Here is a 15436-nt window from a genome sequence, read left to right as displayed (position 1 = left end):
TGATAGGTATTGTATATTTTGTTGGCAAAAATGCTGTTTATCTCCTTAAAAAGAAAAGGCATGACCTATTCATTACTTAAATCTTATCTATGCCACCTACTTATATTTCTAACCCTAGTTAAATGAAATTCAGGACAGGGCTTAGTCAATGTTTTCTAAGGTCAGGGTTAAGGCTGGTCCCCTTTTGAGTGTTTCCACTATCTTTTGAGATTGTCTTCTTCCTCCATCACAGATGAGTTGCTCTATTAGAAAGAGGAACTTCTGAGTTATACCATATAGCTTAGGCAGGTTAAAATTTCTTACCTCCTCTGAGGAAACATCAGCCTCCAATAAAACATAAAACTTGTCACTTGTATTCATCAACCAGACCAGAAAAAGAAAACTCTTCTCCAACTCCAGTCAATACTGATTAGTAAAAGAATGTAGGATGACTTTGTAGCTAAGTATTATTTTCAAAGCAATGAATTGTATAGCTTTATATTAAGAATTTAATTACAGTTTACATATGTACTTGTAAGACCTGCCAGATTTCACTTGGCAAGCCAGCAACAACATCCGCACTTAACCTTTCCTTAAAGGAATGGAAATGTACTTAGTAGTGACAAGGATTCCAGAATGTTAGTTGGAATCACCAGGGAATTGAATCCAGCATTTATTCATACATGCCACAGTTGATGTGACAACCAACTGCTGAGCTGCTAAAAAGCTGAATCAGCTTACTACCCTTTGGAAGCTTCTAGAAGTTTCTCTATTTAGGACTTTTCCACCTTGAGTTTACCTTGACTCTCTGGTTATAAAAACCTTATCCTGTAGTATAAAATTAATATTTGCCAATGTCCTACTGATCACTGTAACAGGAAAAAGTCCCTCAGAAGCATAAGAGGCTATAAAACAAGCAAATTGTGCATGGTGTGAGGTAAGGATACAGTTTCATTTTCTTTTTCCTTATGGATAACCAATTGCCTCAGACTCATTCAGTGAATAATCTTTCTCATCTCCACTGCCAGACTTCATATAAATTGTTTTCCATTTTCTTCATTTTTCTCCTTGTTTATCCTTGTATCATACCACCCTATCTAAGTTATGCAGTTCTACAATATATCTTGATGTAGTGAAAGGCCATTCCCCACCCCACCCCACCTACACACACCTTATTTATATTCTTCAGCAGTCTCTTGTCTATTCTTGGTCCTTTGCCCTTCCATATAAAGTTTGGAAACAGCTTGTAAAATCGCAGAAAATACCTTTTAGTGTTTTAATTGGAAGTGTATGGGATCTGCAGATTTGGAGAAGACATGATATCCTAAAAATATTAAATATTCCTTTCAAAGAACATTATTTATTTCAGTAAGATGTTGTAATTTTTTCAAAAGGTTTCACATTAAATTTAGATTTAATTCTAGGTGTTACAGATAGATTGATAGAGAGAGAGAAGGTAGATACACAGATATATAGAATCACTATGTCACCTTTTGAATTTTATTTTCTATTTTCTGTAAATAAACAGTAATGCAAATTAATTTACATAATAATTTGTTATCCAATGTCTGTGTTGAGCTTTTACTAAGTCTAACAATTTGCCTATTGTTTCTTTTGGATTTTCTTGTAAACAATAATATGATGTATGGATAATTATAGATTCATATCTTCCTTTTCAATCTTTGTACCACATATTTATTTTTATTCTATTGCTATATTTGCCCAACTGATTTTGCTTAGTGTTTGTCTAGTAGGTATTTGTCCATCCGAGTCTCCTTAAATTTTAATTATGTAAGCAGTATATTGCTGGCTGCTTTTTATAATGCCTGTTATTTCTGAAATGGATATGATCTATTTGGATTTATTGCTACTATCTTATTTTTATGCATTTATGTTTTCTTTTTACGCTCTCTCTTCTTGCCTTCTTTACTATTAATTTTTCTCATTTGATTTTTTCCTCCTACTTTTTCTCTTCAGTACTTTCCTTAAAAAATCTGAATGCAGGAAACCAACTCAACAACATACAAATTTGCATTACACAAAAACATGATCCTAGAACTGAGCACTCTCTCAATTATGTTTCTTATTCAGTATCTTAGCTTTTTCTTATTTTTCTGACTATAAATTAGATATTTTTACTTCATGGTAAATATTTATTTAGATAAATATTTTTGCTTATTGTAGGCTTAAAACTCTTTGTATTTTAGGAATTTGCCTTTGAGATTTTTTTCCTTTGTCCTAAAGTAGATATTTTTTAAAATCCTTAAGAATCTATAAATTAATAATTTTTTTCTTTTTCCTTGAGATGTAAGTTTATAGAATAATCAACTTTAAGTTCACAAGGATGGCCTAGTTTAGTCTTCCTGGGCATTCCTTTGTATGATCTAGCCCTATAATGATTGAAATAAACAGAAAAATCAGATGATTTTGCTTATGAAACCTTTGGTATTTCTTCCAACCCTTTGGTATTTCTTCCTAACTTCTACAGTTCCCCATGTTTTGTCCAATTCTGAATGAAACAAGACAACAGAGTTCCTCTAAGGGCATCTTGTTATGAACTAGTAACAGTTAAAGCTATTTTGATGTACATGCTTCCTCCTTCCATCATTAGCTTACAATTCAGTAGGATATTAGTAGGTATTTATTTCATTTGCTTTCAACAGAATTTATGTCAAGGTTTATGAAAGGTTTAGAAAAGACTTTCTTAAAAAATTCTTTGCTCAAACTCCCAAGCTCTAAGGAATAGTCTATAAATAGCTCCACGAGGAAATTAATGAAGACTCACTAACATCATATAAAACAGGGAGGGGCAAATTCTTGACCAATTATGCCACAGAGAATAAAAAAAAATTATCCATTCCATGGAGTTTAATCACAGCAATGTCTTTTTTAAATAAAGAAGATGGGTTCCACATTCCTTTGTCAGAAACAATAACCAGAGGGAGACAACCCAAAACCTTCCTGTGGAACTTGAGTTAAGGGGAATTATGATATAAAAATTATTAAGCTTAAACTAAAGCAACATCAAATGTTTCAGCCAACTTAATACATGTGTGTGCGTGTGTGTGTGTGTGTGTGTGTGTGTGTGTGTGTGTGTTCATGATTAGGAGAATGAAGAACAAGACTGTGAAACTTCTGAGAGCTGAAAGTAGATATCAAATTGTGTTCAGGAAGAATATACTTAGAAAAAATAACAGCAACTGGGCCTCCCCGGTGGCGCAGCGGTTGAGTGCTGGGTTGCGAAGCTGCCCGCAGCCTCTGCGGCGCCGGTTCGATCCCCGGCTGCTCCCCGGCCACTGGAGGAGGGTCCCACATGGTGCGCAGACCTCTCCTGCCGCCCGCTGCTCCCCTCAGCAGTGTACTTCGGTCCTTCTGCCTGCTCTGCTCCCCGCTCTGGCTCTGGTGAATTCTCTCACCCTCCCGCGCTTCTGACTGTACCCAGTGCATGTATAAACAAAAACAAACCAGCAAACAAATAAATAAAAAAAAATAAAAATAAAAAATAACAGCAACCATTTATGATGTTCTGTTCAGTTACATAGACTTATTTAAGGGAGTAAACTTCTGGAAAGAATGGCTGTTGAATAATTCCCCAAATCCCTTTACTCCATTATAATATGTATCATTCTTTATCTTAATAACTTTATTTTAATTACCCATCTTCCTTAATAGGTTGTAGATATATTTAGAAAAAGCTATATGTCTCATATGCCTCCAATATATTCCCTGGATTTCTTAAATGAAAGAGACCACTTGGGAGTTAGGAAAGACATGTCATATGGCCCCTCATTATTGTACTCAAGGTATTCTAAAATAATTCAATCAAAATAAATATCAAGGCCACTTAAGAAAAACTGGGATGTGATCCTCTTCGCTTCAACTGAATTTCTCAAGCACACTTGGTCCCAAGTCTGCATGTGCTCACCATGACTGAAATTCCTTTAACAGAAAGATAAAAACTAAAAATTCAACAACTGGCTAAGAATATTTCAATATCTATTTAGTGAATCAAACAGTGAGAATAAAGAACATCCTTCTGTATTAGTCAGTTTTCTTCTGCAATTATGCTGCATAACAACAACAACAAAAGTCTCAGTGACTTTAACAAACATTTCTTTTGTTGCACTCCAGTATCTGTATGATGGCTAATTTTCTCTGCTCTTTTTGCTGATCATATCCTGCTAGTAACTCAGAACTATCTATTCATTCCTTAATTTTCTCTACATCTCTTTTCTTCCACACATGCTGTGGTATGTATAGGTCAGACTCTATGTATAAGATCTCTTTTTGGATGAACTGCACTTGAACTTGCTTGTAGATTGCCTTGTTACTCCATTCTATAATTGATTACTAGTTAAATGTAATCTATTGCGCTACTTTCCTGCTCAACTAACTTCCAGATACTTATTAAGCAACATTTAAGACTTCACAGACTATGTTCAACTCAACTTTTTAGTCTTATTCCCCATGACTCCCAACTTCCAAAGCCATATTTATCTGCTCACATTCCCCCAAGCACACCAAGGCCACAGCTAATGAAAGCGTGGATTTTATATATTACTTCTGTTATCTCCCATTGAAGGTGGGCCAACATGGTGCTATGAGAGAGGGAGAGAGAGAAAGAGAGAAACAGAGCTGTGTGTAAATGTGTGTGTGCATAAATATAAATGTAGTGATGTATTTAGATATACACATATATATTTAATGAAAGAGTATGTATTATATGAATATATGTGTATATATGTATATAAATCCATGATGAATGAATAAATGAATAAGCCATTCTGCATTCTCATAGGATTGCCTTCACTTCATAGCATATGTCTTTAATTTTTCTGGTAAATATCATACAGAAAAATCATGTATCATGCCAGAAACCACTTAACAATGTGGATTCAAAATTGCCATGCAAAGGCAATTACTTCCTTTAGAATGTTGTCTTATTTCATCTCTTCCTTCTTCCTTACTAGCTTTTCACATACCTACTACTTTCTACTAACAAAAAAAATATTCTTAAAACCCAAGTTCTAAAGTCTGAAGCCTATTTTGTAGGAAATAAATTTCTTTTAGCAATCAGAGATTAAGAGCCTATGCATAAAAGAATATAAAATTACTCTCTCCTCCCTCCCACCCCGTAATGTGTCTCTGGTTTATAGTTGCTTATTGATTTATCAAGGGGGGGTGGGAATTTATGGGGACTATAAGCAAGATGAAAATGCATACATTGTGCAAAAATGAAAAATGATGTAAAAATATATAAAATTAAAAAATAATAATAAATAAAATAAAAAGAATATAAAACTATGTTCATAGTTTACTTTTCATATATTTATATATTACTATATATCTATATTATTGTGCATATAGTAATGCATAAATATATAGAGAAAGAGAGAGAGGAGGGAGAGAAAAAGAAAGGACAGGAAGAAGGAAGGAAGGGAGACTTAAGCCTTGCATTCATTTAATCCAAACAGAAATTTTTAGTTTACCACATTAGGCAACTTAAAGATTGAGATGACATTAAAATACATCAAGTCAGGTGGCACCACACTTGTATTCAAATGAATACATACTGTCACAGTGATTACATCACTCTTCTAAACTTTCCATTTGTAAGATTTTTGGAGAAAAGCACTACCATAATTTCTCTAGTATTTATATTGAGACAAAAATAAGATTTGGATAATCCAAAATAATAAATAAGCTAAAACTATCTAAATTTGATACTAAAATATGTTCTAATATTTTGCTATTCATCTACCAAGCTTTCTAGAAATTCTATCAAATAAAACTCTGACCCCACATTACGAGTTTAAAACTCACCTTGGTGAGTTTAAAATTTTTCCAAATATTTCACATTTGCCATTTTCCCACCCTTCCTCGCCACTGTCCTCTTCCCTCACAACTCCCTCTGATGAAGAATACACTGATAAAAGATTTGCCTTCTTCAAATCCTCCTTGCTTAAGAGAAAATGGAAAAGGCAAAACATTTAAGTTTTATAAATTCAATACCTGCACACCTATGTTTATAGCAGCACTATTTACAATAGCTAAGCTAGGGAAACAACCCAAATGCCCAAAAATAGATGACTGGATCAAGAAGATGTGGTACATATACACCATGGAATATTACTCAGCAATCAAAAAAGATAAACTCATGCCATTTGCAGCAACATGAATGGAGCTGGAAGGGATCATGCCCAGCGAAATAAGCCAGAAAGGAAAAGAAAAATTCCGGATGGTCTCACCCATAGCAGAAATTTAGAAAACCTAAATAAGGGATCAGGAAAAAGACTAATAAAAAATCAAAATCAACAGGCAACTATAAACCAGAGACATACTACAGCACGGGAAAAAGGGAGTAGGATCAAAACAAGGGAGGTGGGAATTTTACAGGGACGATAACCAAAATGGAAATGTATACATTGTGCAAAAATGAAAACAATGTAAAAAATATATAAAATATTTTTTTTAATTTTTTAAAAAGCAAAAGTAAAATGATATTTGCAGTATCAATATTATAGTTGATCATATTAGGTTCAACCACCTAACTAGTTCCCATCACCCTCTCCTCCTCCAAGATATTTTTATACAGAATTTAAATTTCACCTTTATGAAAAAATTAGTGATTGCTTTTCTTAAAATCAATACTTTTACCAATATACTTTATGAATTTCATTATTCACAGCTGCTTTTAAAAATGCCTTTTTCTTAAATACTAGTATTTTCAGTGACAGATTATGAATGTTAAACTCTCCTAGCTTTTGCACGTCTGAAAATGTGATCTTAGGGGAGATTTACTTCCCTCTCACTAGCTAATGTTTTTGACTTTGCCTCCCTCCAGTCTCCCAAAACTGGCACATCAAGAACTAAACATTCTGTTGACAGCTAAGAACACTTATGCTGCAATACGGCATTTTCTGAACCAGCAAAAGTCTTATCCCAAGAGATAGCTCTTTCTAGCAGCTCTGCAAAAGCTTAAGATGTAAGCACTGCTTAAGACAAAATGGAAAAGGCAAAACATTTAAGTTTTATAAATTCAATACCTGCACCCCTATGTTTATAGCAGCACTGTTTACAATAGCTAAGCTAGGGAAACAACCCAAATGCCCAAAAATAGATGACTGGATCAAGAAGATATGGTACATCTTCTATATGGACTTCTCTTATGACAGAGAAAACACCAAGCCTACCTACAGTTTCACATAAAGAGAAGAACTCAGCCCCCAAACATCAGGGGGCTGTCATTCACTGTCTGGAACTAAACTGCCAGCCCCTCCTGCCCTGCTTCCAGTGGGTTCCTGGCTTGAGCCTTATCTTGCCAATTCCCTGCTCTCCCTCTGTTTCACCGTGGGCCTGTCTTTTTAATTGATAAGTAATATTGTCTACCATAACTTTTTTGGAACAGAGCATAGTTCAATTTCACAAAAGAATTTTGTCCAAGCATCCCTATCATAAGTGTGAAACATTTAAACCCCAGGCCAACAGAAAGCCTTAGAACATTAAAACTTGTATGGCCACATCTCCTCTTAGCATTTTCTCTGCCCGTCCTATTATGCAACCATCATTAACATGGATGAGGAATCTATCAACTCTTGGAAGTTTAGATGTTCACCAACTTCAAGTAGTGAAAACGCAGCTGAGATTCAGAAATTTAGGAAGAATGTTTGGCAAATAATGAAAACAGGTGTCTCAAAGTTTACAGAAGAAATTACAGGCCTATTAACCACAGGAAAGTTTATAATTCCCCGGCATGTGGGATGTTTGGGAGGAGAGGTTTTATTCATCTTTATATCCTGAGCATTTAGCACAGTCCTGTCACACAATAGGCACTCAACACATTTTGAGTGAAGTTGTTTGAACTGTAAGGAAAGCTCCTTGGGCCTTTATTCAGAGCCTAATTACTTTTCCTTTATAAATATTTACAACATGTTTGACAGCACATCAGAAGACAAATAAAAGCAAGAGAGAAAACAGAATAAAACTTTAAAGGCAGACATGGGATTCAAACAGACTAGGGCAAGCAGACAGTTATACATTAATAGATCCCAAGAGCATCACTATATTATGACATGATATAAAAACTAAAATGTATAATGATTCTCTTGATTTGGGAAGAAAAGATTAAATTACATAAGTATGTTTTGCTTAAAAGACAGAGTAACAAAATGTATATTTTAGAATGATACCCATATATAATGAGTAAATTTTTTAAAGAGGTGTTTATGCTTGAAGGTATTAAACCCTAAACTGTTTGGAACCCTCAGCTGCTGAGAACAATGCTCTCCTTCAATGCTGAAAACAGTTGAAATCTTTCTGCATCATAAAATCTCAGTTATCCACTGTTATTATGGAGTGGCCAGTTCCAGAAGGCATTTTCTTCCCATTAATAAGAGTTTAACTCCTTCAAGCAAACCACAATGTTCCCCTTGGTGGTATTTGAGTTGTAAGTAACATTTTTGGTCCTTTGCTTTTTTCTCAGAACCAAAACTGTGTTTTAAGAATTATAGCTACAGAGGGAGTTTTTTACCTCTGCAAAAATGTTTGGCTTCACTTTTCATCAAGGAATTTATCTGGGTTGCTTGCTCATCTCAGGAGCCCTTTCGATTTCCAAGTCTCCTGACAAGTTCTTGTCTCCATGGCTGCCACCACTTAAACGCTGTCCTATCCTTTTTGTATTCCTTATTGATGATCCTGGAAGCACCAGTTATTTTTTTTAAATATTTATTTATTTATTTATACAAGCACTGGGTACAGTCAGAAGCACGGGAGGGTGAGGGAATTCACCAGAGCCAGAGCGGGGAACAGAACAGGCAGACTGACGAAATACACTGCTGAGGGGAGCAGCGGGCACGGCAGGAGAGGTCTGTTGAGCCATGTGGGACCCTTGCCGGAGGCCAGGGATCGAACTGGCGCTGCAGAGGCTGCAGGCAGCTTCGCAGCCCAGAGCTCAACTGCTGCACCACCAGGGGAGGCCCTGGAAGCCCCAGTTAAATGAGACACACTATGAGACCTAACTAGTATGATTGTTGGCTCACAACAGACTCAACTTGAATGATGGGATTATTATGATAATTCTCATACCACCATTTCATGGATGGAGAATCATAACCAGGGAAGCGAGTAACAGGTTCATTTTTATAAAAAGTGATAGGGTGAGAATTTATTCTAGCTCTAAATGATTTCAAGAGCTCTGGGCATCTTCGCTTTAAAGTAACATTGTTTCTCTCCATCATCCAGCCTCATGTCCCTGGAAGTAACCAAGAGAATGTTTGTCAAGGGATGTTGAGAGGAAAAGCAAGTGTGAGCAGAGTAGAAGAGGCAGCAGGAAAAACGATAGATACAATCATAAGTTCATGAGCTTTGATTTTCAAATATCTAGATGACACAAAAGGACTTTAATCACCAAAATATATCTTTATAAACTACCAAATTGATACGATGATTTCGTTTTCATGTAATATTTCTATACCACCTTCTATATATCTCTAGAAGTTAGATGTTGTAGAGGTCAGAGAGAAACTCAAGGTGAAGAAAAAAAAAATACTTATTGAAATATTCCTTGTAATAATCCCTTCTATTTCCAGGTAGGGAAAAAAAGACATTCTAGGGATTTGGAGGTATTTCACCTCAGATACCCAAATAATTGATATGAATATGATGGTTTTTCAACCTCATCAGGAATCATTGTAAATTAATTAATTTACAAATTAAAACAAAGATGAGGTACTACTTTATACCCATCAAATTAACAAACCTTAAGGAACTCCCTGGTGGTGCAAGGGGTTAAGCACAACACTATGAAGCTATCCACAGCCACTGAAGCACGAGTTCCATTCCCAGCCAGGGAGTTGACCCACATGGCGCAGCAGACCTCTCCTGTCTCGCCCACTGCTCCCCTCAGCAGTGTATTTCAGTAGATCTATCTGTTCTGCTCCATACTCTGTCTCTGGTGAGTCCTCTCACCACCTGCATTTCTGATCTGTACCCCAGGTCTTGTATGCATAAATAAATAAATCTTAAAAAAAAAAGAGCTTCAAGAGTATCACATCTGCAAGCTCAAAGAGGTTAGGATAGAGAACATGGAGAAATAGGGCTAGCAAATTTTTAAACTGAGATTCAGTCCTCCAAAACCTCTGCTCCGATTTTGTGATTTTAGTGCTTTGTAAGTTAGAGTTACAGAGCAGAAAATGACTTCTCCAGCCCAAGAGGTACACAGACTCATCGTCTACCATCCCTCCACATACTCAGTCATACACTGTCACACATTCACCAACTTGTGAGTTGTTCCTCCCTCCCTCCTTCCTTATTTCTCCCTTCCTTCCTTCTCTCAAGCCTGCTTTGAATCAGACACCACCTTGTCTCTAAATGCCTTGGGAGACTTCTGATTGAATTGCTGAGGCAGTGACTATAAAAGAAACAGGAGCTCATTTGCGGACTTTTGCAAAAGACCCCGCCCTGCAGCCGTCTGTCATAGACTCTTGTCAACCAATCATAGAAAGACAAACAAACTTAAGAACCAATCCAAAAATGTCAAAACAAATGACCTAAGACCACTTCCCTGTCTGAGCCCTTAAAATCACCTTAGACCCTGCTGATGGTGGAACATACCTTGGGACTGCCCCATGGTGGTGGACAGCGAGCATCATGACTCCTGTTCCCGAATAAATGCTTTCTTGAGTCTATTACAGCCTGATTATGTCTCAGCCAACACTTTCCTGACGAGCTATGTGGTCTCTGCAGGTACAAAGCATATAGCCTAGAACTTAATTGCGGTAGCAACCAGTCATATGTGGCTATTTAAACGTTAATTAAGTAAAATTAAATTTTCAGGCCCTTAGTCACTCTAGACACATGTAACAGTACCCAATATATATAACACAGATGTAGAACATTTCCAGTGTTGCAGAAAATAGTATCGCTAGTGCTGGCCTAGAAGGAGCAGATGGGAAATTAAGCAATCACGGTGCATATTGTCAGTACTATCGTCGTGAAGTCTAGAAAGCAACAGGGGCATCACAAAAGAGTTAAAGATATTTATGGGAAAGTATCAAAGAATAAACAGAAATGTTTATTCTATGTCAATTCTGCTCACCCTGTGTTAGAAGTTCTGGCTGTCTCTCTGACCTTCTCTCTTTATCCTGCCTCTTCTTTTCTCCTCCTTGTTATCCTGGCAGGTGGGAGTATGAGGTTCAATCTCAATAGGCAAAATAAAATGTCACCTCCTCAATCCTGCCCAATCCATCCCTCAAGTGTTCTTTCAGAGACTAAGTCTGCCAGCTTAATACTTGCCCTTTCAAAACAAAATACCTCCAACAAAGGTTCGAAAGGAAGCTTTTTGTCCTAAGTATGACCCTGTGGTCTCTGATGCCAAATGACCAGGTCAGGCCTGAGAAGGTGGAATTTTATTAGGTTCTCAAAAGGGGTGCTTCCTTTGAGCTCCCGTAACAATACAACGATCTCTTCTTCCTGGCTACACAGGCAATCAACTAATTATGAGATCTGTTTACTCACTGCTTTTTAAATATTCTAATCATCCCCCAAATGTCCTTGGAGCCAAGAGTTAACTCAAACACAGGTGCAGAAGAGCTAACACAAAAGAAAAGAAATAATATACAAGATCAAGTGAGAAATCAGACCCTCTATGGTTTGCTTATGTAATGGCTGTTGTCCTGTCCATAATGGACACACCAGAGACAAACACGTGACTGCAGAAAATCCCTGCCAGTCAGATTGGGTTTAGGGAAGCCAATTGGATAGTAAAAAGTGCATTCAAAGAATATTTTTAAAAACAAGATGAATGATATTTATTTCTGGCAAGGAAGAATCAATAGGCCTTTAGGGGTATATTTGCTTTTTTTTTTTTTTAAGAGGATAGTTATTTAAATTACCAATCTAATTATTTTCATGTTAAAGCCTTTAATGTGCTTTCATATCTTTATCTCAAGAAACTTCAGTGACACCATCCCACCTGAGAGCAATTTTATTGATGTTATTTAATTATGTAGCAAATCTTTTTATTTTTTAGTGAAACAAAGTTTAACTTAATCCTGGTTTGTTTCTGAAGGATCAACATTCAAAATTATTTTGATTTTTGTTTTTTAAAGATTTTTTATTTATGCATACAAGAGCTGGGGTACAGAACAGAGATGCAAGGTGTGAGAGGACTCACCAGAGACAGAGAAGGGAACAGAACAGGCAGACTGACTGAAATACACTGCTGAGGGGAGCAGCGGGCGAGTCAGAAGAGATCTGCTGCGACGTGTGGGTTGCTCCCTGGCGGGGGATCGAACTTGTGCTGCAGTGGCTGCGGACAGCTTCATAGTGCAGTGCTTAACCCCTTGCGCCACCAAGGAGGCCCCATTTTGATTTTTGGAGGAGGAAATAATAATATGAAGTTAGTGTTATTCAAGGTGATTATAACTTGGATATGCTACTTCTGCTGCCCCCCCACCAGTTCCATGGAGCAAAGCTTCCCACTCTGCTGTGTGCCCCTGAAGCTGGCCTGTGAATCATAATGTGAGCTCCTTTGCCTTCTCGTTTTCAGTTGGCTTTGGCCAATGGAAGACACTGAAGAAGTAGGAGGTGCCCTGAGGAGGGAGGGTGGGAGAGGGAGGGGTTAGAGGGTGAGGGAGGGGAGCAGTATGGTGGGGGGAGGAGGGAGAAAGGGTTGGAAGAAGGTGAGAAAAGAGGGAAGGGGAGGGGAGAGGAAAAGGGGAGAGGGAGGACAGGAGGGCGCGGTGGGTGGGATCAGGGTATTTTCCCCACAGTTGCTTCACTGCAGCTTTGGTTGGCAGAGGCCACATTCCTCTGTCACAGGCCACACCTTCAGGGGGGGATGCCTCTTCCCCAGTCACAGCCACAGCTGTAACTATGAAGCCTTCCGTCCTGGTGACTACTCCCCTCCCCTCCCCTTGCCCCGTAGGTCTAGAAGTGGTAATAACTCCCCGATATTAGTAGGTGCAGGCATTTCACCACCCTCTTTTCTTTTCCTTAGACCCTGATGTAACTATGTAAATAGTCCTTAAACTCTCCCAACTCACCTTTGAGAAATTCATCTGTTTCCTGCTAAGATGCTGATGGAAACAAGCCTTACTGAAGATGTCTTTCTCGAAGAACTCTCTGCCCCTACTAGAGTGTAACCAAAGGGACCATCTAGTCTTAAAGGGAAAGAAAACCAACCTCAGGTACAGCTTAGTTTGTTTTGTTGTTGTTTTTTAAAGAAGCCCACAAGCTCCATAGAAATGGACAGTGACTACACAGGGTACGAAACAAAGATTCCTAAAAATGCAAAGGTGCTCTGTACTTCCCGTGAGACAGTCATGAATCAACCGAGAGACCAGATATCAGGGACTGTACTTCCCTGTCACGTGTTCATTCATCCCTAGAGATGTTGCCTTCTGAAGCATCATCTGAGGACTTTGGGCAGAGGAATGGGGGGTGGGGGGGAGTCCCTTCCAGCATCTTCAGTATTCCCTCTTCTCACACGTCCAAGCTCAGAAAGCAACAGATCCTTTGCTTCTCCTCAAAATCTCCAAGCACATTCCTGTCACAGAGCTTTCACACTTTCCTAATAAGGTCAAGGACCTCATCTCTTTCATTTAGTGTCTTATTGCCAAAAACTAGCAAATTCCATTCACTAATTTACTAACAAATGAATGAGTTGACAAATAAGTGAATAAATATGACAAATAAATGAGTCTTGTGCTTTGTGGGTTGACCAAAGAAAAAATGTTCATCATAGTGGGTAATCCTTTCCAATGCTCTTTAATCTAATTAGAGTTAAACTGACCACCAGAAATATTAATCACATAGTAACCCATTCTTAAAACAATTACATAAACCATATTATTATTGTCTTCCATCAAAGTGGGTCACTGATAGGAAATAATTTACACAGCAAAGAGAAATATATAAGCTTGTATGTGCATTGTCCTAGTTCCTTTTGGTGACTCTATGCCTTATGTTCTGGAAACACCACCTTCTGCCTTTGTTGCTCCAGAGGTATGGATGGCAGCAGCTTCCTGATGTTGCTATGAGCTGGCTCAACTTCCTGTTTGCCTCTTTGGTTCTTCCAACACCTTTGTAATTAGTTTCCATATTAAATCTCTCTATTGAGTAACCAAGTGCATAGTTTTACCATTGGACACTGACTGAACCATAATTTTATAAACTAAGCTTTTCTTCTTAGATTGATGATTCTGTGACTTCATTTAACATTGATGGTGTAATAGAAACAACACTGAATGGGAATCAAAAACTGTAAGTGGAGACATAGTTCTGCCACCACTAGTTGTGCTGTAGACAGATTTAGAGCCTCTCTCCTTATTCCTTTGACTTCTTCCATTGCAGTATGCTGTCCTCTCTATCCAAACATACAACAGGTCAGAAGTTCTGGAGAAATAACTACCCCTGTACAAGTTTCCCCTACATCCAGAAGTAGAGCATTCCAAAGAAACCGTAGAAGTAATTACCACTAATTTATATGGGAAAATATTTGAGCATTCCCAGACTCAAGAAATGATCTACCAAATCATCTCAAATAACAAATAAAACCTAAAATCACACTGGTTTATTGCAAAAGCAGGAACTATATGATACACAGTCTGTAGAAAGAGGTTCTGGGGAAGGAGTCTGGTGATGCCACCCTCACTACTCAGGCACATGCTGCCGCTATAATAGCTCACTGCAAAATGAACGTGAGATCTGGTTTTGCTTTTCACCTTTTGTTGTAAAAGCAAAAATCCCCTTCAGATTTCTTTTGGTCAGTGAAAACAGGCAGTAGGTAGGTCTTTTGTAAAAGCAAAGTGGCATAATGTGAATTTTTCAAAGGTATTGGTATGTATATTTATTATCTTCCCATTCTGGAGGTCAAGAGTACAAAAGGGGTCTCACTAGGCTAAAACCAAGGTGTTAACAAGGCGTGTTCCTCTCTGGCAACTCTAGGGAAAAGTTCACTTTCTTGAGTTTTCCCATATTCTTTGACTCATGATGTCTTTCTGTTTTCAAAGACATAATGGACCATCAAGTCTTCCTCCTATGGCATCACTCCAACTCCTCGAATGCCACATCTCTTTCTCGGCTCTAACTCTCCTGCTTCCTTGTTTTGCTTATAAAGGCCCTAGTGATCATGTTGGGCCCACCTGGATAATTCAGCAAACTCTCCCCATGCCAAGGCCCACAATCTAATCATCTCTGCCAACTCTGTTTTTTTTTTTCATAAATTAACATTTTTACAGGTTCCTGGGATTAAGATGTGGCATTATTCTCTCTACTACATCCTCATCCTGAGATTAGCCCCTTATCAATTACTGGTATGAAGTAATATATAAATATTCTACTCCCTTGCCTCTCAATTTTGATAACATTGAGGTACATGACTCTCAGAGATCTCCCACAGCATTAAAACTCAGTTCAATACAGGGGTGAACTGTTTAATGTATTGGTTGCCTACCTT

The sequence above is a fragment of the Talpa europaea genome (genome assembly GCF_964194135.1).
Source record: "Talpa europaea genome assembly, chromosome: 11".
NCBI lineage: Eukaryota > Metazoa > Chordata > Mammalia > Eulipotyphla > Talpidae > Talpa > Talpa europaea.
The sequence above is the reverse complement of the archived record's forward strand: the minus strand, read 5'-3'. Positions refer to the sequence as shown.